The 14,632-nt window shown below is 40.3% G+C and overlaps 1 pseudogene; it reads right to left on the bottom strand.

Annotated features, from left to right (window-relative positions):
* Positions 1–7,501: 7,501 nt before the first annotated feature.
* On the bottom strand, positions 7,502–8,507 carry LOC109242620 (annotated as a pseudogene).
* Positions 8,508–14,632: the final 6,125 nt, after the last annotated feature.

Below are 14,632 nucleotides of genomic sequence, written 5' to 3' on the forward strand. Positions count from 1 at the left end.
CAACTTTGAGAGAGGAAGTCGAGTTTAAAAAATGAAAAGCAGCAAAAGAAGCAAATAACAGGGAAAAGAAGAGGAAAGATCTGAAATCACATTACAAAAATAACAAAATGCTACAACTCCATTTTTGTCACTTCAAAGCTTGTAGTAATACCTAGGTACAGTGAAGAACAAAGAAAAAGCAAGGAATTCAACAAAAGATGAATGGGAAATGACAACCCAAATGAAACAGAAAAAGCAACTTCTAAATCAAATCCAGCAGCAACAACAATGAATAAATCCCAACTTTTGCTTCAGCTTCTAAAAACCCAGCAAAAATTACTCCAGAATAGAAGAAAAATCAAAATTTCCTTAAGAACACTTTGTTTTCAGCCGTTTGTGCTTTTTTCATTCTTTTTCCTCTGCCCTAATGATTGGAAGAAGATCCTTTTATAGAAGATATTTAGGGCAGCAGGCTTGTTTTTAACTTTTCCAACTACACTGATAATAGGTGAATTTGACTATAATCACCTTCTTGTGTAGTTTTAATGCTAAAAGTGATAACAAAATGCTCTTATTAGTGCTTTTCATGATTTATAGGTGATATATGTATAAAGACGGCTAAGGAGCAGTTTTGGAGTCAAAAGTGATGAAAAAGAGGCCAACTGTGAAATTTCCTAAGTGACCCGTGCAAAAACAGGCCGAAGATTCAGAGAACTGGATCCACCGCGGTTCCACCGCGACCGCGGCAGAACCGCGGTGGGAAGCAGCTACAGAAGATTGAGATTCCGCGAGGGTGTTTGGCCGCGGTTCTACCGCGACCGCGGCAGAACCGCGGCAGGCACAGTAAACTTCAGGGACCAAAGTGTCAATTACGGGACTTTTAGACCTAAACCCTATTTAAAACATTAGACTTCGCCCAAGAGAGGCATGTATTGATTTTTTAGGTTTCTTAGCAAGGAAAAACATTGTGAGAAAATACTCTAAACATCTTTCTTATTTTCTTTTGATTTTATGATGAATTCAAGCTTAGTTTATTTTCCCATAGCCATGAGTAGCTAAATTCCTTGTCTAAGGTTTTGATGGAACCTATTGGGTGATGAACTTCTTGTTTATGTGAATACAAATTGCTAGTTTAATCTTTATTTGTTCAACTTCGTGTTCGCTGTAGTTAATTGACAGGATCCTCAATTAGCTGTGCCTATTTAGTGTGCATAACTTGGAAAAGAGTGCATATTTAAGGTATTGTTGAACAACACCACTCCTAGATTATTAGAGGAATCTATAATTGCGAGTTTAAAGGCGGGATTAGGAATAACGAAGCTTTGGGTGCAATCTAAATTGAATTGTGCTAAATAAAGCATGCTAGTGTATCTCGGGAGAGTGCAATAGTAGATTACTGTGATTACTCGGGAGAGATTTGCGGCAAGATTAGCGTTCATGATTGATAGAGATGTGTGGGTAAATTTGTATGAGCATAAACACAAGGGATTCCATCAATAGGGGAAATCATTGCCTTAGCTTTTTCTCATAATTGTTTACAACCCTTTTTTTTTACTTAGTTACAGCCATTTAGTTATTTGCAAGCTAGTTATTAAAGAACACTCAACTGAGATTTGAATATTTGGGAAGTTGGTTCTGAAGACTTAGTGGGTCCGAAGATAGCGGTTGATAGGTTAACTCTCTGTGGATTCGACCCTGGGCGTAATACTCGGGTTATATTTGCAACGTCCGCAGAGTCCTTTTTATAAGGCATAGTTGGGAGTGATCATATACCCATTAAGTTTTGATTTAAAATAGCTGCACCCCTGCCCCAAAGAATATTCCCCTTCTAACAGAATCCCTGTCAGCTTTCTAGAAGATTCTTTAATCTTATCTAATTTCAATTCCCAGCAGCCCCTTTTTACCCCCTATTTTACTGTTACTTGGGCTTGGCACCATGGCACCAAAGACTCAAATCCAAGCCCAAGCGGAATCAATTCCAAAAGGGGGTTTGACACCCACAAAAACAAAATTATTTACCCTTGTCTACCCATTTATTTTTCTACCCATGAACTAATTACATTTCCTACCTATAGTAGTTTTTGTGGGGAATTTTTTTCTTTATTCTCCAATTCTTTTTTATTTCTATGATTCTTTTCTTTTTTTCCTTTTTTTTCCTTTTTTTCTTTCTTTTCTCCTTTTCTTTTTTCTCATTTTCTTCCTATTTTTTTCTTTTTTCTCTTTTATTTATTTATTTTTGCCTAAATCGTATTATTGTTATTTTTAGCAGAACTTATTTCACAATCAAATTTGACTCCTTCTTTACTTTTTAAATTTTTATTTTTTCTTTATTTCTTATTCCTTTTCTAATTTTACATCATTGCCATGCAAACCTTGATCTCCTTCCCTACAAATATCAGTACATACTCTACCATTAGCAGTAGCACCAGCCAGTGATGGAGCAAGAAAACATAATCTACGGCCACTAAATCTCCATATATACTAGTAAGAATAGAAATGATAATAAAATATTGAAAAATGCAATAAAAATGTAAGTAGCAAAAAAGACTTCTAGTACCATATGATACCAATATGGTATACATGTATACCAACAGAGTATATGATTGCTCTAGAATATTGCTACAACTATCTTTGACTATACTACTGTACCAAAACATTAAAGGATACAATAAAAGTATGAAAAAATTACATTCTCGCATAGCAAGCTAAATATTCGCAAAGCAACTTGCTCATTCCATATACGAACATGGTATATAGCTGTATGGGTCGTTCCAACAATTACCTATAATTATAAAAACTATTACATAATCTATATCAATCAGCACACAAAAATTTCAGCACTGCAAAATCACGTTCATATAAATAATTTCAGAATAGAATTCACTTAAAAATGCAGCCAAGACTACAAAAAAAATGTTCAAACTACCATACGATACCAATATGGTATATATCTATACCAACATGGTATAGAGTTGTACTGGTTAATTCCCGGTACCTATATGACTATACTACTATTACATAACACACATGCCTAAAGAGAAAAATAAAAAAAATAGTGTACCACATATTAATATAATAAAGTATTTCAAGATATTGTACTATATTACTATTATTAAAAGAAAATCAAATATTGTACTAATAAATGCAGCTAATACAACCAAAAAATGATTCAACTAGCATATGATACCAATATAGTATATAGTTATACTAATAGGGTATATAGTTGGAATTAATTGTATACCAAAATGGTATATTTGTATACTATTTGAGTATACAATACAATTGCGTCCTCTTCTCTTGTTCAACTATATTTCAACCCAAACTTCTAAAATCTACTACAAAATCTCCACCAAATTGACTAAAACTTTAGCTACAACCTCCAATTAACTTTCCAAACAAATCCATATAAGATCGGATCAAAACAATTAAAAACTCAAACAAACCAAGTTATGAGTTTCAAGCTTCAAGCTTCTTCAATGGTGGATTTGAATTTTTGTAAAATAAAATATTTGAAAATTAGCATTAATATCGTAATCAAAGAACAAAACCCAATAAATTCCAACAACAAACACTTCAAGACACATGAAAATTCAAATTTTAGTTATATAGTACATATTATTTTTTGTTTTACTCTTAGAAGATAAAATAAATTATGGAGCACAAATTAAAAAAAGAGGTGATGATAGCAGAAAAAGGTACAATACTAACAACACTGACCACTATTGAAAAAAGCTAACTATTCTTTGGCTTCTTTTTAGGATTCACACTTTTGCTGCTTAAATTAGATATGTCCATCTCAAGCGAGAATTGAATGGGCGGGTAATTAGTTGTAATACAATAGGTATTTGATGTAATTACTTTTAAGATGGGTAATTACGGGTAATTACTTTTGATTATGTAGGTATATAGGGTAGTTTTCCCATTCCAAAAGGCTTAAACAAACATGCTTGGACTAAAACAAGAAAACCAAATTTTTCTAATACAAAGTACTCGAGAGTAAAATTAACAAACTGTAATTAATCTAATTAAAGAGTTATTAACACTGAAAAATCAATTATTCCCTAAAATAATTCTAATTACTTTTGGACAGAAAAGAAAAATAACAAGGTGCCGGTGAAGGAATGTGAAGAGGAGGGATGAGACAGTATATATATATTTTTGGAATGGAACACATTAAAAGAAAAATACAAATTAAAAAAAACTAAATTACTGATTAATTAATAAAAACGCTAAAAATTCTAATTGAACTCACAGAACTACAGAAAATGGAGAAGAGGAATTACCAATTGAATCCAATTAAGCCTTAGAATCTTCGAGAGCAGTGACGACTCAAACTCGACCTCTGACGAACAAAAAACTCGGCCAAATAGTGAGAATTGCAACATGAATATTAGCAGGACTTTCGTCCATGGCTAATGATTCATGCAACAATTTCCACCACATGCCTCAGACAAAACGAGACAGATGGTTGAAGGACTTGAACCATTTAAAACCCTTTGTCCGAAATCTGTCCAAAGCCAAGAGTTGGTGTGGTCTTGACATCAAACAAAGTCCTTTTGTTGAAGAAACTGGGGAATTTGCGGGGCTTTGCCATGAATCGAGGGTTTAATCCGAAAAATTTGGGAAAAAAGAGGAAAGTTTGGATTTTTATTTTTTGGATCTACAATTCGGAAAGATTGAATGGTCTTTTGGGGAAATCAATGGCAGGACGTGAACGAGGGAACAATGAAGATTGGCTAGTAAAAATTTGGAGGTGTTCCGCCGCCGTGAGGCAATTTCCGGGCGGGGGAGCTATGGCGGAAGCAGGTGGGGATTTGAGAGAGAAAAGGAATTAGGTTTAATCTAAATGGGACCAAATCGACTAAATGAAGACATGGGTATGTTTGGTCGTTTAATTGGGGGGAGGGGGAATAAGTGAAACGACGTAGTTTTAAAATGCAACCACATCGTTTTGGGTGAAGGGAGGTCGGACCGGATTTGTAGGGTTTGGGCTTGGGTCAAGGGAAGTTTTGGATCATATCTGGGCTGGGCGAGAATTAGCCTAATTTCACAAGAAAAACCTTTTTTTTTCAATTCTTTCTTTTATTTTCTTATTTTTCCTTTTTTTAATTAAAATTCTATAAATTAAAAATCCTAAATTATTCAAAAGTGTGAAATTAAACTAATTAGCTAATTATAAAAATTATAAACAATACTTAATACTAAATTGAAAGAGAAAAATCAATAAGCTAAAAAATAAAAGACAAAAAATGTAAAAATGAGCAATTTTTTTGGTAATTTTCGAATTTCTATAAAATAAATAATTACTGGTTAAGTCTAAAAATGTAAAAACAAAACCTAAATGCAATGCATGATATTTTTGGTATTTTTTTATGATTAAAAATAAAAATTAAAATGCACAAAAATTCAAACAATTAAGAAAATTTTACAAAATTCCTAAAAAAATGGTAAATAATTAACAGAATAATCTATTTTCTTGGGATTCTGTAGGAGTATTTCATATGGAGGAAAAATCACATGCTCACGGCTGCACCTCTTTGCTCGAAAACACGAAGGGTTTTCGGGCAAAGATAAAATGAGCAATTATGAGGTATTTTTGCTAAACTCTATGAGAAGCATTTTGTTAGAACGTCTGACCGAACCTTGCTTCGGAGGTTGCCTACATATCATTGGCTATAAAGGAATCAGGTGAGTGTAGTTCTGGAAATTTTGATAGTTGGGACTACCGAAAAACTGTGATTTCACTGTTGTTGCTGTTGTTTCTTCTTGCTGAACTCCTTATTACACTAAAATCAAAAAAATGAAAAGTTAAACTAGGTAAGCCTATCAACTACGAGTTACAAGATTCCTATCTATAAACCTTCTAAATCTTGATCTTGAGTGTTGGCTGGTTCTTCCTGCAGACTCTGATCTAAATCTTGATGCTCGTTATCTGCAACCGCTGGTTCATTTTACTTCTGTTTTTTGGATCAAGGCGGGACATGCGAAGCTTGTGACTTCAATCAAATTTTTAGTAGTCCGCACTTTTCTCCGCTTCTGCATCTTGAGTTCAACTTCTTTACTTGTTTCTTCTTTTCTTTTATTTGGGTTGAGACTTCTTCTTTTGGTCATCTCAATCTTGTGCCTCACGGTGGAAACCTGTTCAGGCACCAAAACAGACAAACGAATGAAATTTTCTGCCCCAGTTTTCACTAGGGAATTTTCGTGAGTCATTGGTAACAAAATCTAAACTATTTATTATTGAAAGCAATAAAATCGGGATTGTGCATCCTTGGAGAAAAAAAATTAGGGAGTAAAGCTCTATATCTATAATTAATAATCTTCACCCACCCTTCCACATGGCATAAAGCCATAATAGGCAAAGGATGACTCTTAAGTCACCTTGCCAGATTGCAACCATGCAGTAACCAGGTAATGACTAGGTCAAAATCTTGATAAGAATTGAATAGAATCCATGAAATTCCTTGTAAAAGGCTAAGCCAAATCTGCCTTTGGCTTAAAAAGCCATGAACGTTAGGCAGAAGCAAAATTCCATTTCAAACAAGCTTTAAAAAAATTTTGTTCCAACTTTCAACTTCCAATTGGTTCCAACCTTCAACTTTCATTACTCCCTGTCCAAAAATGATTTCGTTCCAGCTTCCAATTATTTAGAGGCTTAGTCTGATTTTTGGGTTCTAAGTTCAATCCACGGAAGTTTCCAACGGAATATTAAAAGGAATATTATACGGTCAAAATTAAGGAGTCTAATTTTGAATTCTTACATTGGGCTATGAGTATGAGTCCAGGCGACTCGAAGTGGAGGTCGAACCCGGCTGAAGGACACACACCTCGAGGAAGCAGATCGAAGGCTTGGCACGACCTACATCGAGGGCAGCACAATCTCGAAGTCACTCAAGAATGAGCGGGAATTTCTCAATAACACGTGGATCAGGGCGTAAATTAAAGGATATGATTTGTACGAAATGGTACAGGTCCGTACTAGGTTGTTCTACACTTGTACCAATAGAATTCTTTACCACAATGAGGAATGTACTATATTGGGGTTTTCTCCTCCTACATAAAGGGACCTCAATCATTTGTAAAGGGCATATATATTATTCACTGCAATAGAACATTCTACTCCGCTTTTCTCATTTAACGTGCTCAACAATTGTTCTTCAACTTTATTGTCTTTATTTTATTGTTCGTAGTTTATTGTTCTTGGCTGGCCTCGAGACCTCTGAGATAATCGAGCTCGAGGCCCTTAGTGCTCTAACAACAATGGTTTGGTTAATCAATTCTTCTTACTTAAACTAAATAATATTTGAATATCTACTGGTATTAGAATAAATCACATTTCATTAAAAGCACAAATTATCTTTAATTTTTACTCACGTTTTTCGAGATAAACATATTTCTTTCGTTTTTACTTCATATTTCTTCATTATCAATAGGTATTGGATTAAATCACATATCTTTAAAACCACTAATCAAATTTAACTGTTACTCATATTTTCGAGGTAAACAACCAGCAAATTAAAATGACAAGGTGTATAATAGTTTACCCAGTAGTGTATGTAAATTCAGTTATAATATTGGAAGATCGATAATAAGTTTAATCCAGCTTGTTCCACAATGAGGCCATTCAGAATAACTTTTGCCTGGTATCTGGAATATTCTGGTAGTTAAGCAATTTATTAATCTTAGCAACCAACAGAGAAATACGAAATAGGAAGTCATTCGTTATCGGAACAAAATCTTCGTGCTGCCCGTTTCATCGCATGTTTTACTGTGACGACATGGATAAAAACTATCTGCATTTGGGGTAAAACATATGCCTATCTCCTTTAGTTCCGGTGTTCCTTTTATATGTTCGACGCACTTGAGGTCAGGGTCTACTTGATTAGTAACCTTCTTGATGGCATCTCTGGTTTCGTTAAATGTGTGCTCTGTTCCTGGAGTAATTCCATGAGTTCTGAGAGTAGACAAGAGATCCAATTTATCTTTTAAGCGCATGGCTAATATAAAATATGCGTTCTGATTGTATAGATTTTTACAGCATATTCCATGCCTTGTGTATTCATGGTCCCAGAGGGTTGTTTCTCCTTGGCGTGATTTTCATCGAACTTCAATTGAATCCAGTGGTGGTCCTTGTCAAGATCATTGACCATCCTATCCTGTAAAGTTAAGAAGAAAACTGTTCAACAAAAATTAACAGAATGGAGAAATTAGTGACAAAATAATACGTAAAAATGCTTGAGAAAACACTCTGTACTTTTTCATCGTATCGCTTATACGTCTTGCCAGTACAGAACTCCAGGCGAAAGTGCTTGTTTTCGGGCCAAAGCCCGTGAATTGTGAAGTTGTTCGATGTTCTCTTGCAAATATTTTTAGGCCGGAAACAGAAGGACGGTGGCCAAGTTAAAACAAGTTGCAGATAATCAAAGTTCCCATAAACATGGGAAAGAGTAAAAAGCAAAATGAAAAGAGCTGATATTAGCTGTGACTTAAACATTCTCTATTTGTTCAATTCATTCTCATCTTATCTTCCAGGGCTATATATAATCATTTTTTCTATCCGTGTGTGTTGGCCTGAATTCTTTCCCTTCCGACCTTTAATAAATTTTACCCTTAAAATTGGATAACACTTAAATTATAATTCGGTTTTAAGGACCCGTGATTTCACCTAAAACAAATTGATATATGAATATTAGTAATAGATATTAACAATAAGATAAAGCAAACCAGTGTTGAAACGTAATTAAGCCCTCGAACTAGAATGCCCTCGAAGTGGTTAGTGCCAAAACAGTTATGAACGAGAATATAAGGTAAAGAGAACGTGTTATATTGCTTTGATATGTGTGAATGTAAGATGGTTACAAATATTTAGTACCCTCTTTATATAGTAGAGGAATCCTATCTATGGTACAATTCTAATTACAGAAGTAAATCTCATGATTATCTAAACAACCGCGCTTGATTTGATCTGTTTCGAGATTTCCGCCACGATCTTCAACCAGTCACGGATATCTCGCCTTTATGTTGTTAAGCTATCTTCGATCTTGCTCGATTTATGTCCCGTTTGACTTCGATCATTATCAGTTTCTACCTTGCTATGTACCTCAAATCCAAACTCGGTACCTCACCCTCCTGTCATTGTCACATAGGCCTTGGAGTTGATCCTCGATCCATCCCCTGGTCTCGATTAATCAGTAAGATTGGGTGGGCCCGGTTTTAACCGTGTAAAGATAGTCCCCTTATTTTTGGGAGTATAATGACAAGAAACGAATTGAGTCCTGTTTACCGTGAAAATGGTAACAACAATTAGATTTGTAAATGGGATTCTAAAAATACGTGATCTATTCCCAAGCTAGTTGTTAAGGTAGTTTGTGTTAAGAATACGCAGTATAACGATAAAATACGAACTAAATCGAGGCAGTAAGAAAACCGAAGGGGCCTGTTACCTGAGCGCGGAGCAGATCGATGGAGGTCTCGGGGCCGAGGCTTGAGTCGAGATCGAGCTATCGGGGACAGTCGGCGAAGGGATAACAAGCAAAAATACGATTAAGCGATGCTCTTTATGGCCATTGCATAGCTAGACAGGCGAAAAACAAGTATGAAAGTAATAAATGCGAAATGGCCTCGGGCCTATGAGAACAAATGACTTAGAAGAAAAGAGAGAGAGAGAGAGAGAGAGAGAGAGAGAGAGAGAGAGAGAGAGAGAGAGATTATTGCTTTTGTGGAGAAATGGAGCAACATCAGTCGCTTGCAAGGAGGGGCGAGTCCCCTTTATGTAGGAGGGGAGACTCGACTACAAGTGAGTGGGGGGACAGTTACAAAGTACGGTGATGGGATGGCTTGACATGATGCTTCAGTATAGGCCCTAGATAGGCCGGGCCTGTCGGACGTGGCCATGGGCCTAGGAAGCTTTCCCTTCTGTCCTGACTTCGTTCTCCGTCTTCCCCGAATTGGACTTCAACGAGCCCCGAGGTTAAGAACTTGGTCGAAACCTCTTGCCCTCGGGGGTTCCGAGACTTGCTTCCGGAATGTCTCAATTGGCGAGAAATCAAGTCTTCTGATTTCGCCGCGTACAGATAGTCACTGCGTTTCCCAACACTTTACTCCTCGATCTTCTTTTGGCGACGCCATACCAATGATGCGACCCCTGGCTCGTGCTTTTCGACCTCATTCATTGCTTTTCGACCATAGATGTATTAACTGCGCCTATTGGTCAGTCTTCCAAAGTATGGATGACCATGTCGTAATCCCCTATAAATGGGGATACCTTGGCCTTGTTTCTCCTATCACCATGCTTCCGCTGGCTTGTTCGCCTTTCCCTTCCTCTTATTTTCTTTCACCTCAGAGCATCATGTTACGAGCTCATGATTTTAAGGCTGTATAGAGGAGTTCCTTTAGACTGCATTGTGGCTTTCTGCCGGAGTCCCCTTTCGTCAAACATAGGCGTGTTGTCCTGCTATTGCTGCGGTCATCGGTATGCTGGCCCTTGTTGCTGCTGCTGGCCCGAGGTGATGGGGGACCGGGAGCCGGCTTCCTTTTTATGTAGATAGTTGTTGGAATTATGCACCGCTGCTCGCTTTCCTACCCAGGATTGGTCTGGTACTTCATCCCTAGGGTTTTTCCTTTCCCAAGGGATAAAATGGCACTACCGTCCGTTGAGGCTGGGGCCCGCCGGGTCTTCACCTTTGACTTCGGTGGGCCATGTCTCTTTTCTCTGCCTCCTCTGCGTCCCCTACTTTTCCTCTTCTTCATCTTCTCCGGCGGGGATTCCTCGGGGGATTGGGCTGGGAACCTATGGGAGGTGGAGATCGAAAGAGTCACCCTCGAGAACATGTGCTCGAGGCCGTGGCGCCTGGGGATGCTAATACCAGAGATGAATCCTTGAGGGCAGACCGGGCGTCCGGGTTTTATCACATGTACATCCTTCCATTCCTCCACTTTAGGTGTAGACTCCATCGAGCTTTTTTAATTGTAGGTAATGACCCCTCGAGGGCTGCTTTTACACAAATTTCTAATGAATAGGGATAAATTTCGTTGATTTTTGCTTTCGAATTTTGTTTTATTTATGCATGCTCTCATGCGCTTCGAGGCTCTCTGAATGCCTTGTTTTATTTGTTGACTGCTGATATCTGACTCGGGCGCGAGCGTTCGCTCCGGTCTTCTACTGATCAACATGGCTCTCTTCTGAATCCACCGGCGTGCTTCGGACCAATCTTGGATTGATCTGATAGACCCGGGCTATCGAGGCCCCCCAAGTTGTGTGGAGATCATGCGTCGAACTCTGGGACCTCTGGGAACATTATCATGGATGAAGGCCATCTTTGGGTACCCGGGGTTCCCTATTGATTTCAATGTAGATAGCCCCTTTATACTGTATAAGATACACTTCTGTTGAGGAGTTTGCATGTATTTGGGCGCTTCCTTGGACCTTTGCGGTGCTTTTCGCGATCGGGGCCTCCTGCGTTTACTCCTCTTCAGAAAGGGCGAGTTGTGAGGTCAGCTGCCTGCCTTGCGTCGAGTGCTGGTGTTGAATTCTCGCCGGGGTCCAAATTCTTTGGGCCGGGAGTTCTTGACGTTGAGTGCTGCCTCGAGCTTGGAGATACTACGAACGACTCTTCGAGTTTTGACTCCTCGTTGGAGTGCATTCGGGATCGAACATCGATCCGTCGATTTGTATTGAGGCTGTTGGCTTCCCGGGGCTTGCCTCGGGCATGTGATTCGTTGCTGCTTCTCGCATATATGTGGAGCAGCTCCGGCTTCTTCGCAAGACTTTACTATTTTCAAATAGCCGTCTTTCTGTTCTGGCAAAGGTTACTGCATCCTTCTAGGCGTGAAAGTATTGGTGTGCACCTTTGCTTTGGCCTGTTTGTTTCACCATAGCCATGGAAACCGCTTCGGGGCTGACCCGACAAGGGGCCGGGGGTGCTGCTCCTGGTGCTCAGGAATCGAGGGAGTTTGCTTTGGAGACAGCGTCTTTGCTAAGGGGAGAATATCTGGAGATGGCGAGGAGATACTGTGGGTAGAGCGAAGGGATAACCCTGCAGGTGCTTTCTCCTGACGAGGGCATTGCAGACTCCACTGATGGATTCCTGAATGTGTATTTATATCCTTTCGGATGTTGCCCTCCTGATAGGATTGTGCTTGAATTTTATCTGAAGTATCGGGTCACTCTGGCGTAGATTCACCCGTCGTTTTGGCGAACACTGTTGATGATGAGATTCTTCGCGGAGAAGGACGGGCTTGAATTCACGCTTGACCATCTCGTCATGCTATATCGACCCTTTCATTATCGAGGCCTGCTAACTCTAAGGTGTCGTTCGTCCACGCCCTTTGTTATTGATGACGAGGAAGGCGGGGATCGAGAGTGGGCCCGTTGGTTTGTCCGGGTTCGGACGACTGATATTATCCCTGTGGAGTTCTTGCCGTTTCCGAAGGGTGGAATCATGCACGTGAGTGAAGCGATTGGCACTTTTTCAGATATTGTCTATAGCGAAAATCAACTGAGTAATAATGTTGTTTCTTCTATTGTAGCAACTTCATGGACGTCGGGCGAAGTTCATGATCTGCCCGGCTGGGTCCGGAAGCTGGTGACCCATTCATCTTGTGATGAACGCAGGTGGTGAGCTGTGCTTTGTATCGGATGGGGAACGCAACACCGAGGTATGTGCCTAAATTGCCTTCGTATACCTGAAATAACGCTTTCCCCTTCCATTTGTGCTGGATTCGCCGTTTGCAGATATCGGGCGATTTCGTGGGACGAGGCAATATTTCTCTGGAAAGGGGAAGGAGTCGTTGGCCTCTGATCCGACGGATGATGGCAACGAGAGAGATCGGAACTTGCGGTGTGATGGAGGTTTCAGTGTTGTTGGTCGGGTTCACATTTCTGAAGAGTGGGTGCTACCCGATTCTGCTACTCCTGAAGTGCCCGATTCCCGGCCGGTGGTCTCTTTGAGTAAGCATGTCGCGCATGAGGTTGTCTCTTCTAGGGCCGCAGGGGAAAGAACAATAGGAGTGTGTTTTGACTTCGAGGAAGCCCGTCGTCTTCCCTTTGTGGTGAGTTTATGCATAGTTTACTTGTATCCTGTGTCCTCCTCCCTCTATTGATCCTTCCTTGGGCAGGCCTACGATAGGCTTAGGTCTGAGCTGCTTCGTCAAGGGGCCAAGCTTCAATCAATTCGGGATGAGGGTGAGTCCCTTAGGCTCCTTAGCGAGGAGAAGGAAGTTGAGCTGCAACATTGGCGATATGAGGCGCACTGGAGCTCAAACTTTGAGAGCTATCTGGTGGAGCAGGTAATTCCCTGTAGTGCGTGTTTTGCCCCTTTCTAATCTCAAGGCTAATTCTATTTGCTGTATTAGTTGTAGAAAAAGTCGGAGGCTTTGGAGTACCTCGAAGGCGACGTCAACTGCGTCGCAGCTGCTTGCGGGGAGCTGAGGGCTCAAGCGCAGGCACCAGCTTTGGAGAAGATGAGTGCCTTGGGCAAGGTCTCTACCTTCGAGGTCCAACTCCGCTTGACTCATGAAAATGCCAAAATTCAAGCGGATTTGATCGGGAAACATGAATCTGATCTCTCGAAGCTCAGAGCCGAGATAATTGACGCTCGGGCGGAGGCGGCACTAAATCGAGCCAAGGCCAATCATGAGATGGCGCTTTGTGTGAAGGATGCTGCTGATGTCCAAGCTGAGCTGAAGCAAACCATTAACCGGAGTGGAGGATCAAGGAATATGTTCGCTATAAATCCCGGAGAGAGGTGTTCGAAGAGATCGGTGCAAGGGGCTTCGTTTTCTCGGAGGAATTGGCTCGAGCACAGGCGGATGAGCGCAATGCTTGGTCGCTTTTCGTCGATGTTGTGGAGCGCGATTTTGGCAAGCTGTAGTTCTTTTAGTGCAGAGTGTAGATTTTGCCGTTTTGTTGCTTTGCTCCGGATATAGGTAGGGCATGCCTATAGATGGAGAATACGCCTTTTCTTGCGCATATGATATATAAGGAGAAGTTTTGAAGTTTTATTTCTTCTGTACCTTTTTTTGTTGTTGCTTTCGATCAGGTAGGCTGGTCTTGGCGTTTGGCGAGGTCCTTCTCGGTCCGAAATTGATCGGATGGTCCGAGGACTCTTAAGTGGGATCCTTGGCGTGAGCAGGTGCTGGGGCCTCCGTGCTCGGCCTGGCTGTTTAGGCTTAGTTTCCAGGTCGGTCTCCGGCTAGAGCCTTCCTGCCTTCGGATTTTTTGTGCTCGTGCGGGCGGATGGTAGTTGCTTTTATCTTCTGCCCTTGGGCATTTGTTGTTCCAACTGCTTTGGGTCCAGTCTATGAGTCACGTTGTGACTCGAGCTTCAATTGACCCTTAGGCTTTTTCTTGCCTGCATGGGCGGATGATGATAGCCCATTGTACTTCTTGATTGAAGTGATCTTGCGGGAGCGTGGCCTGGGGATTTAATCAGTTGATGACAGTATCATCCGAGCCATGCCCTTGGGCAAATTGCATTTTAGCTATTTAGTGGCCCAGTCTCCAAGTCGCGTTGCGACTCGAGCTGCAATCGACCTTTAAATTTCATTGAGTCTACGGGCGGCGACAATGCCGCTTATACCATGCCCCTAGGCATGTTGCACTTTTCCGTTCAAGTCTCCAAGTCGCGTGTGCGACTCGAGCTGTAATCGACCC

This window comes from Nicotiana attenuata, unplaced genomic scaffold (genome assembly GCF_001879085.1).
Source record: "Nicotiana attenuata strain UT unplaced genomic scaffold, NIATTr2, whole genome shotgun sequence".
Lineage (NCBI taxonomy): Eukaryota > Viridiplantae > Streptophyta > Magnoliopsida > Solanales > Solanaceae > Nicotiana > Nicotiana attenuata.